This window comes from Pseudophryne corroboree, chromosome 1 (assembly GCF_028390025.1).
Source record: "Pseudophryne corroboree isolate aPseCor3 chromosome 1, aPseCor3.hap2, whole genome shotgun sequence".
Classification (NCBI taxonomy): Eukaryota; Metazoa; Chordata; class Amphibia; order Anura; family Myobatrachidae; genus Pseudophryne; species Pseudophryne corroboree.
The window spans coordinates 297913001-297933628 of record NC_086444.1 but is presented as its reverse complement, the minus strand read 5'-3'; the positions used below and the strand labels follow the sequence as shown (position 1 = coordinate 297933628).

The 20628-nt window shown below is 44.2% G+C and overlaps 1 protein-coding gene across 1 annotated transcript in view; it reads right to left on the bottom strand.

Moving 5' to 3' along the window:
- Window positions 1-20183, bottom strand: part of SH2B3 (SH2B adaptor protein 3) — a 346286-nt gene extending 326103 nt beyond the window's left edge. Inside the window, exon 1 of the mRNA XM_063964379.1 lies at window positions 19400-20183. The gene's annotated coding sequence lies outside the window, so the exon portion shown is untranslated. The remainder of the gene's footprint in view (window positions 1-19399) is intronic.
- Window positions 20184-20628: the final 445 nt, after the last annotated feature.

Sequence of the window (20628 nt, the reverse complement as noted above, 5' to 3'; positions counted from 1 at the left end):
TTTCCTATCCCAAGCTCTCTTAATTTGAAAATTAGTCTCTTATGTGGGACTTTGTCAAAGGTCATAGCAAAGTCCAAAAAGACCACATCCACTGCTTTACCCTGATCAGTATTATCGCTCAATTTCTTGTAGAAGCTTATTAAGTTAGTTTAAGATGATTAATAGTAATAGCCTTGGGAGGCATCCAAGGACTCTATTATGCTATCCCTTAATATACCTTCCAGTATTTTCACCACTATAGATGTCAAACTTACCGGTCTATAGTTACCGGGATGAGTTTTCATTTCCTTTTTAAATATTGGGACTACCTCTGCTATACGCCAGTCCTTCGGTATCATTCCTGAGATAATTGACTCTCTGAAAATCAAATATAGGGGTCTCGATATGTCTGAGTTACGTTCCATAAGAACCCTGGGGTGAAGTCCATCCGGCACAGGAGATTTATTTATCTTAATTTTACTTAGTCTCTCCCGGACTACTTCCTCATTTAACCAAGTACTTAGCAACAGGTCGTTATTATAGCTTATGTTGTGCTTTACTCTCGTCAACCAGTCCTCTCTCGTGAATACTGATGAAAAGAATTTTTTCAATAACTCTCCTTTTACCGTTTATATACTTAAAGAACTTTTTGGGGTTTGTTTTACTCTCCTTTGTGATTTGTTTTCGTTTTCTATTTTAGCTGCTCTGATTACTTTTTTGCATTTTTTGTTACATTCATTCCTTCTAGAACTGGAATGATTCCTCCTTCCTGCCAGACTTAAATGCTTTGAAAGCACGACTCTTTTCATCCATTTGTTCCTTGATCTTATTAAGCCACAATGATTTGAATTTTCTACTCGTGTTTTTGTTGACCTTGGGAATTAACAAATGAGTGTACTTATTGAGCACAGTTGTAAAAACATCCGACATTTCAGCCATAATCTTACCATGAAATACAATTTCCCAATTAATGCACTTCATTGCTTGTTTCAGCAAGTTGAAATTAGCTTTTCTTTTCTAAAGTTTAAAGTCTTAGTTAGACCCTTATAGTGCTGTTTTTGGAAGCTGAAGTCTTAGTTAGACCCTTACAGTGTTGTTTTTGGGAGCTGATATCGAATGTGATCATATTATGATCGCTAAGTCCCGAGGTCTCCCCTACTTTAGCATTTGACATTATCTCCTCATTGTTAGTACTAGATCCAGTATAGTCCTATGCCTAGTTGGTTCCTCGATTACCTGGGATAAGTAATGATCTTTTAGCATGTTTAAGAACCTGTTATCCCTAGCTGTATTTACTGTTTCGGTGTTCCAATTTATGTATGGGTAATTAAAGTCCCCAATGATAATGACCTCCCCCATTCCCGCAGCTTTTTCAATTTGCTGCAAGAGTTGTGATTCGTCAGACACACTAATATCTGGTGGTTTGTAGCATGTTCCTGTTAAAAGCTTTTTTGGATCTTTACCCCCACTCGAAATCTCAACCCATAATGACTCCACGTTATCTCCGGTCTCCTCGTAAATTACCTCCTTTAAATACGGTTTTAAGAATGGCTTAACATAAAGACAAACACCCCCTCCCTTTTTATTATTCCTATCTTGCCTGAAGAGGGTGTACCCCTCCAAGTTTGCTGCGCAGTCATGAGAATTGTCCCACTATGTCTCTGTAATGCCTATGACAGTGCATGTCTGAGCACAAACCAAGCATGAAGTCAAAGGAATTGTCTGTAGACCTCCGAGACAGGATTGTCTTGAGGCACAAATCTGGGGAAGGGAACAGAAAAATATCTGCTGCTTTGAAGGTCCAAAATGAGCACAGTGGCCTCCATCATCCATAAATGGAAGACGTTCGGAACCACCATAACTCTTCCTACAGCTGGCCGACCGCCAAAACTGAGCGATCAGGGGAGAAAGGCCCTAGTCAGGGAGGTAACCAAAAACCTGATGGTCACTCTGTCAGAGCTACAGCATTCCTCTGTGGAGAGAGGAGAACCTTCCAGAAGGACAACCATCTCTGCAGCAATCCACCAATCAGGCCTGTATGGTAGAGTGGACAGACGGAAGACACTCCTTAGTAAAAAAAGCACATGGTAGCCTACCTGGAGTTTGCCAAAATGCACCTGTAGGACTCTCAGACCATGATAAACAAAATTCTCTGGTCTGATGAGACAAAGATTGAACTCTTTGGCGTGAATGCCGGGCGTCATGTTTGGAGGAAAGCAGGCACCGCTCATCACCAAGCCAATACCATCCCTACAGTGAAGGATGGTGGTGGTGGTGGCAGCATCATGCTGTGGGGATGTTTTTCAGCGACAGGAACTGGGAGACTAGTCAGGATAGAGGGAAAGATGAATGCAGAAATGTTCAGAGACATCCTGTATGAAAACCAGATCCAAAGCGCTCTTGACCTCAGACTGGGGCGACGGTTCAACTTTCAGCAGGACAACGACCCAAAGCACACAGCCAAGATATCAAAGGAGTGGCTTCAGGACAACTCTGTGAATGTCCTTGAGTGGCCCAGCCAGAACCCAGACTTGAATCCAATTGAACATTTCTGGAGAGATCTGAAAATGGCTGTGCACCGATTCTTCCCATCCAACCTGATGGAGCTTGAGAGGTGCTGCAAAGAGGAATGGGCGAAACTGCCCAAAGATAGGTGTGCCAAGCTTGTGGCATCATATTCAAAAAGACTTGAGGCTGTAATTGCTGCCAAAGGTGCATCAACAAAGTATTAAGCAAAGGCTGTGAATACTTATGTGCACGTGATTTTATTAGTTTCTTATTTTTAATACATCAAAAAAACTTTCTTCACATTGTCATTATGGGGTATTGTGTGTAGAATTTTGAGGGGAAAAATAGGATTTTAATTGCCTACCGGTAAATCCTTTTCTTGTAGTCCATAGGTGATACTGGGAATCCATTTAGTACCATGGGGTCTAGACGGGTCCACTTGGAATCATGGGCACTATAGAAGTTTGATAATGTGTGCTGGCTCCTCCCTCTATGCCCCTCCTACCAGACTCAGTCAAGGAAACTGTGCCCGAGGAGACGGACATACTTTGAGAGAAGGAAATAGATAAGGAAAGTGGTGAGATTTCGAACCAGCACAACCAGAACAAGAGGAAAGCTATGCTAACCAAACTAGAAAACAGGGACAGCAACAGCTGAACCAAACAACAGTTAAACAAGCAACCGTGGAGGAAGAACGAAGCACTGGGCGGGCACCCAGTATCCCCTACGGACTACGAGAAAAGGATTTACCGGTAGGTAATTAAAATTCTATTTTGCCTTACATCCTAGGGGATACTGGGAATCCATTTAATACCATGGGGAAGTACCAAAGCTCCCAAACTGGGTGGGAGAGTGCTGAGGTTCCTGCAGAACCGACTGACCAAACTGAAGGTCCTCAGAGGCCAAGTATCGAACTTGTAAAACTTGGCAAACGTGTTCGACCAAGTAGCTGCTCGATAGACCTGTAATGCCGAGACACCCCGGGCAGCCGCCCAAGAGGAACCCATCGACCTAGTAGAGTGGACCTGTACAGATTTCGGAATCGGCAATCCTCCTGTGGAATAAGAATGCTGGATAGTGAGCCTGATCCAGCGTGCAATAGACTGCTTTGAAGCAGGACACCCAGTCTTGTTGGCATCATATAGAATGAACAGCAAGTCCGATTTCCTGTGACGAGCAGTTCGCTTTACATATACCTTCAAAGCCCTTACAATGTCCAAGGACTTCGAAGTAGCAGATGTGTCGGTAACCACCGGAACCACAATTGGCTGGTTGATGTGAAACGCCGACACCACCTTAGGAAGGAATTGCTGACGAGTCCTGAGTTCAGCTCTGTCCTCATTGAAAATCAAGTAAGGGCTCTTGTGAGACAACGCCCCCAGCTCCGAGACGCGCCTTGCTGAAGCCAAGACCAACAGCATGACTGTCTTCCACATAAGATACTTTACGTCTAGCTCCTGTAATGGTTCAAACCAGTCAGTTTGGAGGAATTGCAGAACCAAATTGAAATCCCAAGGTGCCGTGGGAGGCACAAGGGAGGTTGGATATGAAGAACACCCTTCAAGCACGTCTGGACATCAGGGAGAGAAGCCAATTGTTTCTGAAAGAAAATAAACAAGGCCGAAATTTGAACTGTTATGGAGCCTAGGCGTAGGCCCACATCCACTCCCGACTGCTGAAAAAGCAGGAAAGTCCGAGATGAAATTCCACCGTAGAATACTGTCTGCTCTCACACCAAGAGACATATTTCTTCCAGATACGATGGTAATGTTTTGACATTACCCCCTTCCTGGCTTGGATCATAGTCGGGATGACCTTGTCAGGATTCCCTCTCCTGGCTAGAATCAGTCGTTCAACTTCCATGCCGTCAAACGTAGTCAATGTAAGTCTTGATAAACAAATGAGCCCTGTTGCAGAAGATCCTCTCTAAGAGGCAGAGGCCACAGATCTTCGATTTGCATCTCAAAAAGATCCGCATACCAGGCCCTTCTTGGCCAGTCCCGAGCAATCAGGATTGCTTGAACTCTTTCCCTTTTTATTCTTTTGAGAACTCTTTGGATCAGAGGAATCGGAGGAAACAAGTACACCAGCTGGTAGACCCACGGAGTTGTCAGGGTGTCAACCGCTACAACCTGTGGGTCCCTCAACCTGAAACAATACCACTTGAGCTTCTTGTTGAGTCGAGAGGCCATCATGTCGATTTGTGGATAACCCCACCGACATGTCAGCCACTGGAACAGCTCCGGGTGGAGGCCCCATTCCCCCGGGTGTAGGTCGTGTCTGCTGAGGAAATCTGCTTCCCAGCTGTCTACTCCCAGAATGAAGATCGCCGACAATGCCACGGCGTGTTTCTCCCTCCAGAGGAGAATTCTTGACACCTCTGACATTGCGGCTCTGCTTTTCATTCCGCCCTATCGGTTTTTGTAAGTCACCGCCGTCACATTATCCGACTGAACTTGAATGGCCTGATTCTGAAGGAGATAGGAGGCCTGTAGAAGGGCGTTGTAAATAGCCCTGTGCTCCAGGATGTTTATTGGAACTTATTGACTTAACCACCTTCCTTGAAACTGCACCCCCTGGGGGACTGCACCCAACCTCTGAGGCTTTCATCTGTGGTTAACAGAATCCAATTCTGAATCCCAAACCTTCGACCCTCCACTAGGTGAGAAGTTTGTAGCCACCACAGGAGATCCTGGCTTCTGGCAATAGACGAATCCTCTGATGCTTGTGAAGATGCGATCCGGACCATTTGTCCAACAGATCCAGCTGGAAGGGCCTCGCATGAAACCTTCCATACTGAATTGCCTCGTAAGAAGCCACCATTTTCACCAGAAGGCGGATGCACAGATGTACTGAAATTCAGGTCGGCTTCAAGACAGCCCGAACCATCGACTGGATCACCATTGCCTTTTCCAAGGGAAGGAACACTTTCTGAGACTCTGTGTCCAGTATCATTGCCAGGAAATTAAGCTTCTGCATTGGTTCTAGGTGAGATTTTGGCAGGTTCAGAATCCACCCATGATCCAGGAGTAATCTGGTCGTGAGACCAATGTTCTCCAACAACTGCTCCCTGAATGCAGCCTTTATCAGAAGATCGTCCAGGTAAGGAATTACACTCCCTCTGGCGGCGGCAGAAGAACCTCTGACCTTTCCCCCGAAACTTTGCAGTCCGAATGGACTGTAAATTGGGTCCTGAGTAGGCCTTCCTAGCTGGCGGAGCTGCAGAAGGTAGATAAGTGGATTTACCCGCAGTAGCTCGTGAAATCCACTTATCGAGTTCTTCGCCAAATAAGGACTCACCTGTGAAAGGCAGGCCATCCACGCCTTTTTTGGAGTGCGCATCAGCAGTCCACTGACGTAGCCATAATCCCCTGCATGCCGACACTTCCATAGCTGTGGTGCGTGCATTAAGCAAACCTATCTCCTTAATGGCTTCAACCATAAAGTTTGCAGAGTCTTGTATGTGCTACAAGAGTAAAACAAATTTCCTCTTGAAGTAAGGTGTTTAACCCCTCAAATAAATCACCAGACCATTTAGCAATGGCTCGCGTAATCCACCCACATGCTATAGTGGGTCTCTGGGCCACCCCTGTAGCTGTATACAAAGATTTGAGTGTAGTCTCAATCTTACGATCAGCTGTATCCTTTAGGAATGCTGCACAAGGAACAGGTAATACTATTTTACGTGAGAGCCTGGAGACTGAAGCATCCACTATTGGTGGATTTTCCCATTTTTTTCTATCCTCTGGAGGAAAAGGAAAAGATGATAATAACCACCTAGGAATTTGAAATTTCTTATCTGGATTAACCCATGGTTCTTCAAACGGGGTATTTAGTTCCTTTGACACCGGATAAGTGACTGAGGATTTTTTCTTCACATTAACGAAAGATTCCTCACACACCTATGTCACCTTATCAGGAATATTCAGAACTTCCCTGATAGAGTCTATGAGAGCCTCAACACCTTGCGACAGAGTACCCTCCCCTAACTCTATGTCCACCTCACCTCCCTCCATTTCTGACCCTTCATTATCAGAGTCAGAATGCAGGATATGGGCCAAAGTACATTTTTGCGGACAAATGGTAGAGGACTGAGACGCTGGTCTGAGTACTGAGTCCTTTTGCATAAATTCAGCCATAGACTGTCTTAAGTATTGCATCTCCTTCTCATTACGAGATAATTTAGTGGAAATGGTGGAAACCGTCCCCCAAATGGAGTCCAGCCATGCTGGCTCCATCCCACTAGCCTGAAAAGGGATACTACACTGAGTACACAATAGTGAACCCTCTGGAGAAGAGGTACACTGTGCCTTGCATGATACACAATCTTTGCCTGACATACTGCAGCAGTAACAGCACACACACAGGAAAAGGTTGAGAGCACAAATAACCCACAAAGAGCCCTTCCGGAGAGACACAGAGAGAGAATAGAACCAGTACACGGCGCCCTTATCGTTAAAGCTAAGTTTAGCCGGGTCGCAGACTAAGTACCTACTGTAGATTAGGAACTTAGTACACAAGTATAAAGCTTCCCCCTGCTATGACCCCCTGGTACCACTGAGGTAATCTGGAAGCTCTCCGGAGAAACTGCGCGTCCCTGCAGTCAGCGACTGGGTTGCTGCAACAGGGTAAAATGGTGCCTGTGAGCTGCTGGATCCACTCATAGTGAAGCCCCGCCCCTGCAATGGTGCGCGGTCTTCCCACTTTTCTTTATACTGGCTTTATGTGTCTAAGTGCATAAAATGGAGAAAGACCCTTTTTAAGCTGCAATGCCAGTCTGGGTACTGTGTACACATACTGTGTACTAAGTCTGGAGACTCAGTCTGCCCCATTAGAAGCCGTGCGTCTCCGTACCCTAATGCTAATCGAGACGCCGGCTTAGTACTCACCACTCTTCTGTCTTCTGGTTCTGTTAGGGGTGGCGGCGTACTGCAGGAATGTACGCTCGCCATGGTGGGGCTTGCGAATAGTTCCCTCAGGAGCTAGCGTCCTGTCAGCGGGGAACGGGACCATTAAACCTTAGTAGGGTTGGCCCGTTCCCCCCCTAAGTCCCACGAAGCAGGCTGGTGCCATCCAGCACTGCCTGAAAATAATAAAAGTTTAAAATAAATGCAGAAAACTCTTCAGGAGCTTCCAGAGATGTGACCCGACTCCGTCGGGCACATTTTCTAAACTAAGTCTGGTAGGAGGGGCATAGAGGGAGGAGCCAGCAAACGTTATCAAACTTCTATAGTGCCCATGGCTCCAAGTGGACCTGTCTATACCCCATGGTACTAAATGGATTCCCAGTATCCCCTAGGACGTAAAAGAAGTACATTTATTCCATTTTGGAATAAGGCTGTAGCATAACAAAATGCGGAAAAAGTGAAGCGCTGTGAATACTTTCCAGATGCAATGTACTTTTTACCGGCTGGTGGGATGCCTGCCTTTCAAGATCCCAACAGCGACATCCCGCCCGCCAGAATGCCGTCAGCAGGGCAAGTGCTGAGAGTTCCCTTGCGGACTTTCTGCACTTGCCACGCTGCGGGCTCGGTATCTTGCTGCGCTTGCCACAGGTTCTATTCTCACTCTATGGGTGTCGTGGACACCCACGATTGGGAATAGCCCCTGTGCATTGGGATCCCGACAGCCGGCAAATTTATTGCATCCCCTAATATCACAGTGACAGGGAAAGAGAGTTTATGTTGTCAGTATGCCTACATCACAATGACAGCAGAAAAAGAATTTACATACATTTAGTTTACACAGTGACTCAATTTTGTATAATTTGCTGAAGACATTTTCAGTTGTTCTCAAATAGGCAGCAAATAAAGCAATTAGATTTTGGTGCAGTTAACAGCAAATAAGAAAAAGACTAATTTTTTTCAACCTTTATTAAATAGGCCTTCAAGAATGTGGCTTCTGCAATGTCCCAGACATATGTAAAATAGATGTTTTCCACTACCCTAGCATGGAAATTATCAGCAAAAGTATGAGACATACAGGACACTAAACAGAATAAGTGTAACCTATGCATTTATTTTAGTTATATTATTTAGCAATAATCGCAATATTGGTTGGAATATTACATTGCTGGAAACACTGGTAGTGTAATTGCCGAATGAGGGCCGGAAAGTGGGAGTAGCTTAAGCCGACTGCAGTGACTGATAGGACAAGATCCACTGGTTTGTGCAGTTATCAGCTTAAATAAGGATGTTCCTCATATAATGCCATTCTCATCTTGCATCATATAATGTAAGTCTTTAAAGATTTTTTATTTTTTTATGTTTTTCTGCTACAGTACCTGAATAGCCGCCTGATTTAAATGAAATTTTGCTTCTTGAATACACCCCTAAATTCAGTAACACACTGACTTAGATCTATTAAATGTTCAACAGTAGGTTGCCTTGTGGAAACATAAGGCCCTCAAACTTACAAACAAATGGGTATAATGTGCTATCAGTTCACAATGACTTGTTTGAACTGTGGCCCTCATTCCGAGTTGTTCGCTCGCAAGCTGCTTTTAGCAGCTTTGCACACACTAAGCCGCCGCCTACTGGGAGTGAATCTTAGCTTATCAAAATTGCGAACGAAAGATTAGCAAAATTGCGAATAGACACTTCTTAGCAGTTTCTGAGTAGCTCCACACTTACTCGGCAACTGCGATCAGTTCAGTCAGTTTCGTTCCTGGTTTGACGTCACAAACACTCCCAGCGTTCGGCCAGACACTCCTCCGTTTCTCCAGCCACTCCCGCGTTTTTCCCAGAAACGGCAGCGTTTTTTCGCACACACCCATAAAACGTCCAGTTTCCGCCCAGAAACACCCACTTACTGTCAATCACATTACGATCACCAGAACGAAGAAAAAACCTCGTAATGCCGTGAGTAAAATACCTAACTGCATAGCAAATTTACTTGGCGCAGTCGCACTGCGGACATTGCGCATGCGCATTAGCGACTAATCGCTCCGTTGCGAGAAAAATATAACGAGCGAACAACTCGGAATGACCCCCTGTGTCATTTATGAACTGGGATGTACTTGCAATCATTTCCAGAATAAATATATAATTGTGCATGAAAGAAAATGCAGCACTGATAACTGTAAAATATACTGGCCTAAAGCAACATTATCCAAATTCCTGGTATTCAGCGTACAATAAATATCACATAACTCAGATAAACAAACCTAAACTGAAATTGCATCCTAGACAAATATAAAAGAACTCGCACTTCCAACTCATATTGATTTGCTGGCATTTATTTTTATAGCCCTTGCATATAATTATAATTATTACTTAATCGATAATTATACTGTAAATCAGTATATTAAATGGACATAATGAGTTCAACAATATTTAATTACTATTGTTTTTACATTGTTATGTAATTTATGCTAAACATATGCATGTTGATGGTAGTGGTCAGGAAAATCATTTAACTCTTGAGGAAGGATTCTATTGTTTTTGAGCATGTGTAAGTAATGTGCACCTGCCGGGCAATATTCATTTGTTATGCAGACAGGTGCCCATTAATTATCGCACTTGTCACGCCCATATGTGCTGGGTTTAGACACATTTGGTGGGATGTAATGGAGTCCAAGGTCGCTGGAGGTGTGGGATGCCGGCCGATGTCAGACTTTTTTTTAAATGGGCAATCACTTATAAGACATGATTTTTACTTGTGTTTTCCCCTTTAAAAAAAAGGACCCCGTTAAAGTGGCTAAACCCATGCAAAACATTGGGTGCCCTGTCGAAACAGCAGTTTGGCTGGCCAACAGCCTGACTTTTTGCTTGTTCCTGCTTGCCACCTCAAGGAGGTGGTGAGCAGAAATAATGGGCACCATGGGATTTGCAGCCATCGGCACAATTGAATAGCACCTGTCATTTTAGACAGGAGATGGAGCCATTTGAGTTATCTGGGCTGCATTATAAGTGTTTTTTTCACTTTTGCGCCACTGGGTTTCTCTCTTTTTCCTGCAGGAGATGGATGCACCAAAAAAACAATTTAACCCCCCCTACGGATGAGAGACTAATTAGTGCCTCAACAATCAAATCTAAGGCATATCATTTATATTATAGTAGCCCTTATGTACACTCTAGTAGAAGACCATAACTGTTCATTAAATAATCTGTGTGCTGTGCACATAATTCAGAAATACATGACCCCATTGGTCTGTATAATTCCTGTATAGAGCAGTTTAAAAGAGCTCCTTATAAAATGTCATCTTTCTTCCAGAGAATTACAAAAGCAGCAGTGTTTCCGCTCTGGATGCGTGTCACTCTGAGATGGGTGCCCTGTTCCAGCTTGATATGGATGTGCTCTGGAGAAGAACATGAAGTACACTACACATCCGTTGTCAATGTAAACATGTTACTGTTTGCAGACTCATATCTTAAGACATAAAATCAATCACTGTGGTTTTTGTGAAAGTGAAACTGTCGATTTAGTAACAATCTTACAAGGCACAAAATAGATCAGTGAGCAATATTTTCACTAGGACTAAATCAAACCTCGTCTGTTTAGATAAAGTTATGGGAGGTGTTTGATTTAGTAGTTAAGATGACAAATTAAACTCAAGTATTATCATTAAATATGAATTGTATGATAGATAGATAGATAGATAGATAGATAGATAGATAGATAGATAGATAGATAGATAGATAGATAGATAGATAGATGTGGCACTCAAACATGATGAATAACCAGTTTTATTTCATTAGTAAATCCAAAAGTTTGTCTAAAAGGGTCTTGAGTGTGATTCATTGCAAAAAAAGTTATTTTTTTCTAATTGTTTTTGCTAATGTTCCCCTTTAAATTACCAAAAATTAAGAGAAAGAGAAAAAATCCAGTTGTTTATAAAAAAAAAAAGGAAGCCAGAATTGTTCCTGGAAACATCATTTATCTTGCATGAGAACAGTTAAAGAAAAAAAATAGTCCAGGTGACCTGATGCTAAATTATATTTTCACTCTAAAGTTTATACCACTTTTAGTTTAAGTTTACTACCACTTTTTTATTCTTAACTTAAAAGTGGTGGTATTTTGTTCATACAATGTGAAGGTTATCTGCTACAATTTTTATTTATTTATTTATTTAATACCAGTTATTTATATAGTGCACACATATTCCGCAGTGCTAAACAGAGAATAGTTGGCCATTCACATCGGCCCTGCCCCAGTGGAGTTTACATTCTACATTCCCTACCACATGTACACTTTCAGACTAGGGTTCATTTTGTTGGGAGCCCATTAACCTACCAGTATATTTTTGGATTGTGGGAAGAAACCGGAGTACCTGCAGGAAACCCACGCAAGCACGGGGAGGATATACAATCTCCATACAGTGATGGCAGGGATTGAACCCTATATTTTGGAACAAACATTCCCCGACTTAAAATAAAATACAGTTTTGAGTGTAAGAGCATGTATACTTATTTACTGTGGCGGCTGTTGCCCGTGGGCTGCAGCACAGACCAAACATTGCATGGAGGGGGCTGTTAACACATGCAAGCATACATGTGTTGTGGTCAGCAGTGGCATAATGGTTACAGTGTCCGCCTGCAATGCGTGCATCCTGTGTTTGAATCCTGGCGAGACCAGAAATTTTTCTGGCTCCGCGGATGGCTGCCTCGGTGCTGCTCTGCCAAGCAGCCTTCGTTTTTAGTCTTGCATGTATAATATGTCTAATATGTCAAGTCTATTGTACAGTTGCAATGTGCAGTATCAACTCATACGTGTAATGTCTGTAATGTATGCTACGTTTTTCCCCCTTCTTATGCTATGTATTCCCCCTTCATGTTGCTGCTTGGCAATGCATTGTACCACAAAGAATTCCTAGTGTACGTGAGTACACCTGGCCAATAAAGCTGATTCTGATGTCATCATGTATGTAATATATGGTATGTGCTGGCTGCCTTACCTGGTTCAAGTGATGAGTTTAAGGTGAAGCCTAAAAAAAGAAGGCTTTGCAGTGGCGCCAAATACTAGCAGTCGGCTACAGTAAGAAGACTCCTCCATATACATTTGACATTTATGTTACATGTGTGCACTATGGCCCTCATTCCGAGTTGTTCGCTCGCTAGCTGCTTTTAGCAGCATTGCACACGCTAAGCCGCCGCCCTCTGGGAGTGTATCTTAGCTTAGCAGAATTGCGAACGAAAGATTTGCAAAATTGCGAATAGAAATTTCTTAGCGGTTTCTGAGTAGCTCGACACTTACTCTGCCACTGCGATCAGTTCAGTCAGTTTCGTTCCTGGTTTGACGTCACAAACACACCCAGCGTTCGGCCAGGCACTCCCCCGTTTCTACAGCCTCTCCCGCGTTTTTCCCAGAAACGGCAGCGTTTTTTCACACACACCCATAAAACGGCCAGTTTCCGCCCAGAAACACCCACTTCCTGTCAATCACACTCCGATCACCAGAACGAAGAAAAATCCTCGTAATGCCGTGAGTAAAATACCTAACTGTTGAGTAAAATAACTAAGCGCATGCGCTCTGCGAACATTGCGCATGCGCAGTAAGCGACTAATCGCAATATAGAGAAAATCGGCAACGAGCGAACAACTCGGAATGAGGGCCTATGCTCTATAAATATCTGTGGCACTGAAAGAAGTAGACTGCCATAAAAAACTCACTTTTTAAGAGACACTATACTGAAATACTATTTGGAAAACTGGGAGACACTATTACATACGAACAAGTAGGCGGGAAAGATATTGATAGGGACAAAATGCAGACCCTATACAGATGAACAAAAGTACACATACACACAAACAGGAAAACACACCAAAAAGCTAACTAAACCTAGCTATCAATATTGTGAATATCTCTTTAGGGAGTCTATTTATAAAGGAAAAACTTAAAGTCAATTTGCAGTTTAGCGTATCGGGGACATTTACCAATTGGGTTCCCCTGTTCATGCTCACAAAAGCAGTCCCCATAGCCTTTTATAAGGACTGCAAAACTTCCCATTTTAAAAAAAAATCTGAAAAGATTGGCTTTCAGAGCTTGGCCCCATTAGCTAATGCTTACGGGATATACAGTATGTGTACTCATTTTTTCTGGAGGTCCAAAGGAAACCTCTCTGTTAAACCATGATTAGACATGTGCAGCCCAAAGCCCACTTATCCACATTAAAGATGTTGGGTGTGAACCTGGAAGTAAAGTTACTGATGGCTCTACTTTCTAGACTTCGTCTTGATAGGTACTTTTTGAAGTCTCTTTCGGACATGTCTTTAATAATAAATATCCCGAAAATGCATTCCAAATATGTCATGGGGTGATAAGAAATGTCATTTTTGCAAAAAATCATAAATCGGTACTAAATTTTAATAGAAGTAACACTGGATAAATATATAAAAAGCTGATTTGAATGAAGCCATCTGGATTTTTTCTGTCTCTTTGCATATCTTGGACACTCAAGACAACAGGAAACATGTTCCCTGCAAATGAATCTTTCAGCCTACATATCACACTACCAGATCTGCCCATTCCTCCTATCTACACGTGCAGGCCGGGTAGGAGAGGCGCTCTGCCTGCTTTGCATCCCTGCGCTGCGCCTGGGACCCTGTGCAGCGTGGAGAGGTGCTCTCCCTGCTGTGTGCTGCCGCTGCACCAGTCACACTGACAGCACAGCGGCGCCGGCAGCATGAAGAGCGGCCGCCGCCCCCTCCCTCTCTGCCAGAGCCGGCGCCGCCCCCACAATTTCTTCCTGTCTGTCGCACTGTCCAGTAATCAGCAGCACCAGCAGCCACTCTCCCTTATCACACTCACCCCGCTCCCCCGTGTCCTGTGGCCACTAAGGAAGAGGAGGAAAGGGGCCACCTGGTGTGCTACCAGCCCTGCCCTTCACCCAGAGCCCAGCACTGCAGCATATATGTGTAAAGTGAGTCGTGGTGGTGACTTCTGAGTCGTGGTGCCCCCCCCCCCCCCCCCTCCCCTAGTAGCAGTAACCAGGTGTCATTCAGCAGATTAGTTTAGAGAAAGGAGACATATTCAAATAAGCAAAAGTGGTGTGCATCTATGCTTTTGCTTATTTGAATACATCTTCTATTGGTCACTTAATCCGCTGAGTGATGCCTGGGTACTGCTACTAGTGGAGGGGAGGACTCACCAATCACACCCTAGGGAACGCCTGGTTGCATGTACTGTGTGTGTATATATATATATATATATATATATATATATAAAAACACAGATGGCCGGCACTCTATTAAGATTTAGAGAATGGTGCCCAGGTGCCTTCCATTGTCCACAATGCAGGGTGCAGGGGTCGATATGCAGGTAGATTGTGGCACTCATGGGTCTTGGTAGTACATGATCAAAATCAGGCTACCAGCGCCATAAACATGCTGCTTCTGGTGCTAGTTGCCTGATTTTGACCATTTACTACCAAGACCCGTGAGTGCCGCTATACAAATCTACATATAGATATATATCTACAAATCTACATATAGATATATTTAATGCCTACCTTTTGCATAGACGAGGACAGCAAAATATGCCAGTCATCCTCTTCACCAAAGAGTGCTGAGCTTGGTATGCTCCCCCACTCCTGCCTGCATGTATTTGCTGTCCGACGGCTCCCGCTCAGCACCTAATCCCAGCCAGCAGCGTCCGCCACGGAATTCATACTCAAAGGCGCTGAATGCAGGTAGGGGAACGCAGTGCGGGGTGTCTTAGCAAGATCCTGTGTGCACATGTGCCTGGACCACCCACCTCATTGCACCCTCCCTTTCCCGACTCAAGTGGCACTGCTACTGTGGGCACTGTGTGGTATAACGTATATAAGGGGTACAGCTGTGTAGGGTAATATGAATAAGGTAGACTATGTGGTGTAATGCGAGTAAGACTGTGCTACTGTGTCGTGAAATATGAAATGCGGGTACTATTGTGTGGCCACACCCATTTCTCATGAGACCACATCCCCTTTTTTGCTGTTCCTTTTTAAAGTACAGGAGTGAGGGCGCAAAATTTATAGTTTGCAGGAGGGCGCCAAACACCCTAGCACCGGCCCTGTACACGTGTGTCAAATTGAAAACAGGTTGGTCTATTCAGCCAAACAGATGATAGTGTACATGGCCAGCTATGTATGAGCATATTTCCTATCCCCCTAATACAAATATTGTATATAGTTTGTAAACTAATGACTTAACAGTAATTACTGCTGTGTACATTTGGAAAACATTCTCGTGTTTGTAAATGTTTCCACTTCATATAAGTTCCCAGTTTATGAAGATCATGTAATTTCCATGTTTGCACGGGATACGTTTCCTGACCGCCGGTCACACATAGCCAGCACATCTGTATTTACCATTAAATTGTTTTTTTACAAGTTGGTTTTTAATAACCCCCATAGTAGATGGATAGAGTGCTATAAGCATGGCTTATTCACTATAAATAAAGCCTTGGTTATGCATATGGCAATGAATTTGGTGGCCATCCATAAAGGTGCTCATACACTAGACGATATTATGAGCCATTTGACCATTTCCAACGGATCAGAGCTACAAATTGTTCATAATAGTGCAGATCGCTCAGTGTCTGTGAACAATAATAATCATGATGCGCCGTCCCGCTGGATGTTGGTCAGAGCTTCTGATCTTCCCTGCTGCATTGAAGATCTGAAGCTCTTAAGATATGTCTAATGTGTATTGTACTATATCATTTGCCCAGGACTGCCGAGGAGCTGCCAGGAGAGTTCAAGGGAAATCGTTAACGAGAATGCATCGTTTACAGGTCATCTAGTACATGGGCACCTTAAGGCATGAAATGTACCTAGTAGTGGTTTCATGTTAAATTACATTGGTTTATATCACATACTCTCTATAACTAGCTGAAAATACTGTGAAATACACTAGCTGTTGGGCTTTCAATATTAACCATGATTTAAACTGTTGACAAAATCCACTAGTACAAGCACTTAAGGTGTATAGCTGATAGCAGGACTTGCTCACATTTTGTTGGATGCAGGGCCTCCCCTATAAAAGTGGGTAGCAGAGACATACAGATGTGTCCTTTCTTATGTGATGCACGTCCAACCAAGCGTTGTTGCGAGTGTCCTGTAGTATGTTAATGAAAGATGGAACAAGCTTGTTCCGACCTTCATTAGCATCTCCCCAGTCTGTACACACGATCTAGGGCTGACGGGTATTCATTCCGACGTCGGAACAAACTCCCGTCACTCTAGTGTGTACCTGGCGTAAGATGCAAAATTTTAAGAAAAATATGGTACGCAACTCCTTTTAGTCACTCAGAGCGTCTCTTGCCATATGGCATAGGGACACATCTGCACACACTAACAGAACCAGATTTACCTGTCTTGTCTTACTAGTCTCTGAATGCCCCTCACTTGTCACAGACAAGGGTTTGTGGCCCACTGCTACAGGTAACACAGTTCCTAATATGCATATACAAAGGCTCTTCAATTATGATAAAAATATTGGTTAAAATAAAAGTATGTTACAAAAAACTATTTCATATAAAGGCTTTGTAATGAGAATAGCATCACTCAATCACTATATCACTCGCCATTGTAAAACAGAATTGGCAAGGTTGCATTCAAAAGTAAACTGTGGCCAGGTTGCCCTCTCTTATCGGTCCGGGCCTACACAGTACTAGGAAATGCTTCCTTTCCTTTCTAGCAATGTACTCACATTCCAGGCATAACACTAAGGCCACCAGTGCTCCCTGTATCCCACTCCGCCTGGTAGTTGGGAAAGAGAATGCTTTTAACCTATTCAGTGCCAAATACAACAAAAACCACAAATGTGGAGCTTTTGCAGAGAAAATGTTACAACCTATATATTCATTAGCACGGTGAACCAAGTTATTATTTTCACATACTGTAAATAAACTGCTTGCACTTTGTTATCCCTGGAAGGGTTAGCTTAACTCTGTCGTACGATACAGTTTTCCTTCAAGCTTTGCTACCCGATGGAAAGTTTTATTTTAATGTATATTTCCACCAATAGTTACATTATTGTGATAGCTACCGTGTGATTGATCTGAGCTTACACAACCTAGTAAAAATATGAAAACGAAAGACAACCGTAAAGAGATAAAAGAATACTGCTTGAAAAGTTTTCATAGGTCAACGCGCGACAATGACCTCTGTGAAACATGCATTCTCGGCAAACAAGCCCACCTAGAGTTCTGAGTGAGTACCCATCATTGTGCACTTAATATACAAATAACTATTATTACTGTTTTTAATCATGTTCCAAGAGTTTATTCTGTGAAAACACAAGTGAGCAGCATGGGTATCATAAACCGCTATGCACTGGTGACCTGGACACACTAATCACAGTACAGATAGGCCAGTTCAGTGCGTCAATGCGTGTGAAAGATGTTCTCCATAGACATCAATAATTTCCAAAATACTATAGCAGAGGTTCACACTGGATTCACCATGCAGAGCGCTGAAGCTCAAACACTGTTTCTGTGCGGGTAGGGTTTGACTAGTGTGTATTCATTTTATAATATTTTTCCATTAAAAAAAAAGCCTGCAAAACCTCTATAAGTGTTTATAAATAAAAATGTTGTTAACAGTCAAGTGACCCTTTGGCATATGGGCATTGTGTGCCAGGCTAGGAAGTTTCAGGGGGAAATCCCTCCGAGCTGACTGATGGTATGTCTGTGTTACTGGCTTCCTTAGATGAATGATACAATCAAACTTAAAAGAAACCATTTTACTTGCTTGCATCCTGTTAACAACTCAGTTATGTTTGCTATATAAGTTACTGTACACCAGCTTTCGTCTATACACATAACAAATCCTTCACACAGTAAATTATAAAGTTACACGGTGCTGTATTTCATATATTTCATAGCCTCTCACATATAAAATATTAGCATAAAGAGAATTTCTACAAATTCTGCATCTTCTCAGAGAAAAAGGCACTACTGCTTGTGACTAACATACTGTAGTATGTATTTACTATATATATATATATATATATATATATATATATATATATATATATATATATACACACACACACACACACACACACACACGTGTATGCATACACATAATTACCTCCTTTTTCCCAATCATAATAACAAAGGGAACCAAAAACACCACATTACGGTAAAGTGGGGCTGACAAGAACAGCTACTGTTAGTGACATATTGGGGTTTCCACAGACAACAAATGAAACATACTCGGCAACAATTCTTAAAAGAGAGCATGGACTTCTACAGCAGTCACAAATCATGTATGTTCCTGTTTTCCCTGCATGGCATGAAGGTGAAGGCCAGCCAACATGCAGCCTGCGCTGCTTCCGGGGACTTCCAGCTGCTGCTGGACCTTCTCTCTGTGTAACACTATCAAAGCAACATAGTACATTCTAAAAACATCCAATCGCCTTCATACATCCGGACATGTTACCATGCGCTTCCTGACATGTGCTAGTGGCTGCTTTTATCACCATAAACATCCCCCAGGAGGCCGGGGACCTGCAGTATACAAGTGCCCGCAGAGTGTCACTTAATGCCGAGCATGACCATGGCAAGTACAGTAGTGCTCTGTATGACCAGGGCAATAGTGGCTACTAGCCCTGCACCTAGATGTGCCAGGCCAGGAGGTGCATGTGTGTGTATACGGACAGTCATGACAGCTACTGTATACTACGTGCATGGTATCTCACAGTGACATGCGGCGGGCGGCTGCTGGGCGGAGGGGGCTGCACGCAGCAACATGGTCACCAGCCATCAGGGGGAGGCTACTGGCCAAGGCTGGGGTCAGAGAGATGGAAGGAAGGCTGTGAGAGAGTAACAGTGTATCTCCAACGTATGTGTGTATGTATATAATCCCTATAATACATTCACATACAGTACATCACCAGAAGTGACGCGGCCTGAGCACTGTGCCCCCTACGTGCACTGCGCACCCTAGTGGCAGGGGAAGTGGGGCAGCTGCACGCTGAGCCTTTACCTGCAGGAGAGGTCTTCCCGTGTCGGATCCCCCATGGTGTCTCAGGCCATCACTCTCACAGAATGATCGGCAGCCCCTGTGTGTGAGATATGGATATAAGACTGCTGCTGCTAGAAGCTCATCCTCTTCCTCCTCACCCCCGGCAGGCAGGCGCTGTGAGCGGCGTGTGAGGTGACAGCTGCGCCTGTGTGCGGGTGACAGCAGCTGCGGGAGGAGATCCCGGACAGACGTCAGATGCCGGGAGGAGATCCCGGGGAGATGATCAGGGAGCTTTCGGCGTCAGACCCCGGCGCTGCAGCTGCTGGCCCATGCTGAGCTGTGTTATTATGTAACGGCGGCTGCAGGATGTGCGCTCCTCTCTATCAGTCCTGTACTGTCCTCTGCATGTGGAAGCGAGAGAAGGCGGCGGCAGCACTGGGATCACTGGTGACAGCCACGTCTCTGTGTGTCACATGGCAGCCAGGCACTATCACACCTACAGGCACTACTACTCCCAGCGCTCCGGGTCCCGCCACCACCGGCCGTCACGCAGGGATAATGCGCTTAGTACATCTCCTGCTGCAAGAGGCGATTCGCGCGTATTTACGCCTCCTACTCTGCTCAGGGACAGGACACCCGTATGGGACGGGGCTATAGGGAACAGAGGTTGGTTCTGTAACGTAAGTATTACTGATTCAGTGCATATACGGTAAATGCATCATTGGAGCTGAGTGTGAATTTAGAATCTTCTAAGTTCCTGAGCCCATAATAAGTGCAAAACCGAAAGTGAGTTCGTCCCTCTTTGGCCATGATAGGGAGGAGCAAGAGGGCAGGAGCACCCTGTATAATAATATCCTCCTCCCATCTGCTATACACAGCCACAAGCCTCTCACTATAGCTGTACTCTCTGGGATGTGTCTGCTGTACATTTACGGCTGTAACACACTGACCGGTTTCTCCCGGATGGCAAAAAGCCGGACAAACTTTGTCCGGCTTTTTGCCATCCGGGAGAAACCGGCAGAGTCTCGCACACAGGACGGCTTTGAGCCGTGTGTAATGCTGTGCGCATGCGCAGCATCAGGCACGGCTTGGAAAAAAAACGTGTGTGAAAGCTCCCCTTCACACACACGGTTCACTGGCTGCATTGACGGCCCGGCGGCCGCCCGGCCGCCGGACCTTCCAGTGGTGAGACCTGGCTGCAACCCGGCAGCTGGGCCGGGGCCATGCAGTGTGAAGGGACCCTAGCCCTC